Source organism: Rosa rugosa, chromosome 5, assembly GCF_958449725.1.
Source record: "Rosa rugosa chromosome 5, drRosRugo1.1, whole genome shotgun sequence".
Lineage (NCBI taxonomy): Eukaryota > Viridiplantae > Streptophyta > Magnoliopsida > Rosales > Rosaceae > Rosa > Rosa rugosa.
The window spans coordinates 9,179,958-9,185,485 of NC_084824.1; the positions used below are offsets into that span (position 1 = coordinate 9,179,958).

Below are 5,528 nucleotides of genomic sequence, written 5' to 3' on the forward strand. Positions count from 1 at the left end.
GCAAAGGAAGATTTATTTTCCCAGAATAATTATAATTAACTGTTGAAGTTATGGTGTAATAAAGTAGGGGAGTTATTACTGATCTTATTGTGCGATCTGGATCGAGAAACGTCGACTGGGAATAGAGCAGAGGCGTGCGAGACAAGTTAGACAACATAAACTTAACACAACCTGCTTCTTTTTCCTTGTGCTTTATGCTTTTGATGGACAAGGAAATGAATGGCATTACATGTGAGAGAGGTAGCTGGTAGGTGACTTTCTACGGAAGCCTAGCTTCATTAGCTCAGGCTATGGGATCAATTACAGTTACGATGAACTTACTGAACATTGTCGTGCTTTTATAGAGCTGGTGCTCGTATTTAGAAATTCTATGATTTTGAAGTTTCGTACCATGCTCATGCTTTGGTCCCCTCTTACGTTTCTCTTTACTGCTTAGGGTTTATAGGTTTGCATGCCAATAATAATCTGTATGTATTGATGTATATATATGAAGCCTAGCAATGTGAACTGCGGTGGTCGATCTTAGTTAATTACTTTGTTCACTTTGGTTAGAAGGTTGGATCCTCCACCCTCGATCTCGTCCTTCTTATTGAATGGGGTTGTCTGTGACTCTTTTGAGTGAAGACCATAAAGGGCAGTAAAGAAAACATAAACGTTCCAAATAATTTAAGACGGCCACTGATAGCGTGGAACTAATCCTTCATCAAGCTAATACAAATTACGCCATGAGGTATGAAGAGCTTATGACGAAACCTGTAACAAATTCCTTTACAAGCAAGTGAAATACGGTCCATGCATTTTTCATATTTGTTCAACTAATTAAGTTTGTTTATGATTTTCATTGGTCAGGTACTTTAGTGTTTCTATACTATATTTAAATGATGGAGAGATATTACTCATCAATATTGAAAATTGGACAGAAATGTTATTTTTTATTAAAAAAAATCTTTATTTAACGGTATAAAACTCATGCACAGTACCATTTAGTCTAGTGACATAAGTTTTCACTTTGTAAGTGGGGGATATGTTTGCCTCAAAATTGTCTCGGCCAAAATTAGAGGACGAGAGACAACTAGACCACACACTACAAAAAAGAATTCAATTAGCTTCACCAGTTAGCGTCGGCGTTAGAATGCCGTCGCCATTGATCAAAAATTTGCTACGGCAAAAGTGGCGTCGCAAAGAGAAAAATGATTTGCCACGGCATAGCGTCGTCGTCGCATAAATGTGCCTTAAATTGCTACGGCATATTCTTTCCGTCGCTAAATTTCTCTACTTTTAACTACGGTAAAACGTGCGGTCGCAAAATGAAATTTTATACTTTTTTTTTTTTTGACTTTTGGGTGGATAAAGGCGGGATCTTGGTGCCAAAATTAAACATGTCGGGAAAGCTTTTTAGGTTTTTAGGGTCATAAACATCGTTCTCGTTCCCGCTTCCTCCATCTGCTATTTCCCGCTCACTCTATCCAATCCGGACAACGAAGTCAACCATAGCAATCTGCGAAGTCGACCATAGCAATCTGCGAAGTCGACATCTGCTAGTTCAGCTCCACCTCTTTCCTATTTTTATTCCTCTTTCTGCACATTCAATCCGTCGCTCAGACCCTAAACTCTAATACCCAGAAATCAATCAGATCTGTCTGTCTCTCGCTTTGTGGACTGCATATATCTTGTCGATCTCCACTCTCAAAACAGGTCAGAAGCTCAAAGCTCACTTCTTTTCATGTTTTGGGAGCTAATCAAAACCAAGATTCGATTTGGCTTGGGTTTACTCCAGGGAATTGGTCTTTTATTTCAACAAATCAAATGGGATATTTGCTTTTCTGGGCTTTGTGCACTAACACAAATAGCGTATATTTGATTTGTTATGTATCTTTGGTTTGCATTGGAATATTTGGATATATAATCTAGATGATGCTGATATTTGCAGAGATTGTTAACTGTTGAAGAATTGGCTTTGTACAATGGGACTGATCAAAGTTTGCCCTCTTGTTAGGAATTCTGGGGTACCCTTTTGCTTTCTCTCTGTTCAGATGTGTATATGATTACTAATTGTCTGTGAACTTAGACTTGGCGATTCCTAGAAACTAATTCATGTTTTTTTATCAGAGTTGAAACACTGAGGTACAAAAGAGGGGACGGCAAATCAATCTGTGTTTGTTTTGGAAAAGGTATATAAAAGATTCTTGATCGATTTATAACACCGATTAGAACGAGCTAAATCTCTTTACCTGGATAATGATTGATTGCTGAAATTTGAAATTGGTCAAAACGGAAGCTTATGTTGTTTCTCTCTTGTGTTAATTCCTTATTCCCCCAAATTAATTCGATGAGTTTTCTCCTTTCTTTATGTTTCTCATTCAACACATTCACAAAGAAAGGAAAAAAAAAGGATTAAATTTCAGAGCCAATTTGGTGTCCCACCACATGTACACACACTTGATGGATATTGGCTTCTGTTCTCGGATAGTACAAAGCTTTGAATACTGATAAACTTGGCCTTTGTTGAGATTGTGATTTGTAAATGCTTGTGCTCTCATGTACTCACTTTGATTTCTATGGCTATTACATCTCTAATGCTAATCTGTTTATCACCAAAAAACACGGAACATTTGAATTCTTTTTGGGCTTGGTTCCATAAAGAAGACATATAAATTTTATCACATGGATTTTATCCATGATGGAAACTGTGGAGTTTATCAATTGTGTCTGGTTTGTAATTGAAACTATAGTACAGGAGGAGTGCATAGTTATTTCCATTATCAAAATTCTTTTAATTGCTGAAGTTTTCTTATTTAATGTCATGTGGTTGACAGATTTCCTTTTCCTCACAGGGCTTCTGCTATATTTGTTGGTGTATATGAACCTACGAAGCAGAAATTGCTGAAGTCACTCCCATAAAATTTCAGTGCTTTAGTTCATTTGGTATGTTACGTAATTTTCCATATATGATTTTGTGTCATCATATTTGAGGAAGGTTTATTAGATAGCTACAATATCTATCACAGACACGTATTATTAATTTTTTGTTTGTATAGTAATAATAGTAATAATAATTGCTTAAGTAGACTGATGGTTTGGTAGTAGAACTATCTTGCGTCACTTAACATCCACTTCTCATTGTAATAGTGATGGGTAATAGTAGGGAATAGTATAACTTTCAGTGTACAAGATCAGGCCATTGTTATTTTAACAGGTATTCAGACATCAATCAGACTGCAGGTGCTATTGGAGGTGCTGCTTCTTCTATTGTACGAGTGCCAACAGAGGTAGTTAATCTGACTTCTTTTTTTATTTTTTTATTTTAATATCGTCTGTTATTTATTTTTGGTGATTATTCAATATTTGGAGGTCTAACAGATCCATGTTATATTACTGATTTAGCGATCAATTTTCTATCTGGTAGAGAGGTCAAATTGCTATCTTTAAATTCTATTTGACAGTTGATCTTAATTCATAGCCAATTGAGAAACTGGACTGATTGCTTTGTGATAGAACCTCTTACTTCAACAAATATTTAGTATTTACTGAATGAAGTAACAGAGGAGAAGCATTAGTTTGTTGGATTTTTATCTGGTTGATAAAGATTAATTTTTGATGTGTGCTTCTTCAATTAAATTTACTGTGTGCATTTGCAGCTATACTCAAAACACTGAATCTGTTTTTGTCATCAGAACTAACCAACTCGGTAATTTTCTCACTTTTTTGATACATGTTAAGCATACCACAGCATACATTACGTGAAAGGAAAAAAAAAATGAAGGCTGTCTGTTGTTGGCTGAAAAACTCTGGCTTCATTTATAATTGTACCAAGTTAATAACACCTCTAAATGCCAGAAACTATGTTTTCCTTTTCGAGCTATAGATGTTATTGACACCATATACAAGACTCCCCTTTCTTTTTGTTATTCATCACAGCATATATTGTGACTGGCTTTTAATGATAAATTTAAAGCCAGTTCGTGTTTCTGTCCAAGTCTATGTAGAGCATGGTTTCCTGATTCTTTTAAGTTTTGTTTTGGGTTCTGATTTTTGGTCTTTTTGATGCAGCAAATCTGATATAAAGAGCATAAAGGTGAGGCTAGGGGCGATTAAGAAGAAGAGGAACGCTGCTGAACTATCTGAAGAATAATGTTGTTGATCTTCTCAAGATTGGCCTTGATATTAATGTATATGGAAGGGGTAAGTTTTATGGTTCATTAGATTTTTTTGCCCAAAAGCGCTTTCATATCTTGGTTTTTGATTATTGAACACCTATCCATAGCTAGCTTTATGATGTGTGAATTTCATCGTTGTTTTTTTTGGCCTTTTCAGTTCTCACCCAAAAAATAAAGAACCTCATTTTTGTGCTGCTGTGGGTGGAGCTGGGAGCAGCACAGCAGGTCGAAAAGGCATGGCTGATGCTGTAGCAGATATGACAAAAAGGTATTTATGTTTTCCATAGACTCTTCCATTGAAAATTATAGTAATCTGAGTAGATAGAAAATTTGTAAAACCATTCAATTTCTTTGTCTCAGATCAGCATACTTTCAACAAATTGAAGATGTTCTGAAATATTCAAAGGCTTTAACAGCTATGAGAACTACCGTGAGTTTTTTCCAAACAAAAGACATGAATGAGCTGCTAGACTTCCACAAGAAATTAGAATCCATTCTTGAACACTTGACTGATGAGACACAGGTTAGTATAAATCAACTTCCACTTCTGTTAATTATTGTTTGACTGATGAGACACAGGTTAGTATAAATCAACTTCCACTTCTGTTAATTATTGTTTGTTAATCTTTATTTTCATTATCATTACATATATGCCATTTTCCAAAGTGCAGGTCTTATCAAGGTTTGAAGGATTCCCTACAAAGAAGTTAAAAACAATGAGGACAGCAGCAACACTCCACTCATAGTTAAATGCATTGATCACAGAACTACACAATTGGAAAATAGGTGCTACATCTGCCCTGTTGTAAAGAAAACTTAATACATAGCTTAGTGATCATACTGAATATTTAAATTGAAGTGTATATTTAAGAAGCCTTGGGAAATATGATGGGCCATTATACGTAATAAGTTTCTCATTTGTAATGTCTGCATGACAGGAAGAGCGGTTGAAGTGGATGATTGTTGTGGAGATTATGGATGAATCTCCAGCCCATTTGCTTGGTTCTACAAAGTAAGATTGGTCAAAGTGTACACAAACATGAGTTTTTAACTATTTAACTTCTTTGTAGTTTTCGTTTGTACATTACAAGGACATGCCTGGATCAAAGATTTTTGCCTTAATCATCTAGCTTGAATTTTGATTATTGCCTAGTGGTACAATGTTCTATAGCTTAACATAATTTACATAAAATTGCAGGCTATTCACACAAGTCAATTCATTTCTAGCTCTGGCAGTAACTATTGTTGCAGAAGTTGTCAAAACAATGGTTGTCAAAACAATGGTTGCCAAGGGATATGTTCTGGGACAAGATGCATTAATCAAGGGGATTTGTCAAAACAATGAGTTAGGTCATGATACTTAGCCTACCG

General features: G+C 35.5%; 1 long non-coding RNA gene across 2 annotated transcripts; it reads left to right on the forward strand.

The window, feature by feature from the left end:
* Window positions 1-1,416: 1,416 nt before the first annotated feature.
* On the forward strand, window positions 1,417-5,170 carry LOC133707909 (uncharacterized). 2 transcript variants are annotated; one of them, XR_009845409.1, is made up of 11 exons: window positions 1,417-1,695; window positions 1,931-2,006; window positions 2,110-2,171; window positions 2,835-2,925; window positions 3,197-3,269; window positions 3,639-3,688; window positions 4,051-4,182; window positions 4,315-4,425; window positions 4,518-4,680; window positions 4,829-4,943; window positions 5,096-5,170. It is a non-coding gene; the product is annotated as an uncharacterized LOC133707909 (long non-coding RNA). The 2 variants fall into 2 exon arrangements; XR_009845408.1 differs by having other exon boundaries at window positions 2,835-3,269.
* The last annotated feature ends 358 nt before the right edge of the window (window positions 5,171-5,528 follow it).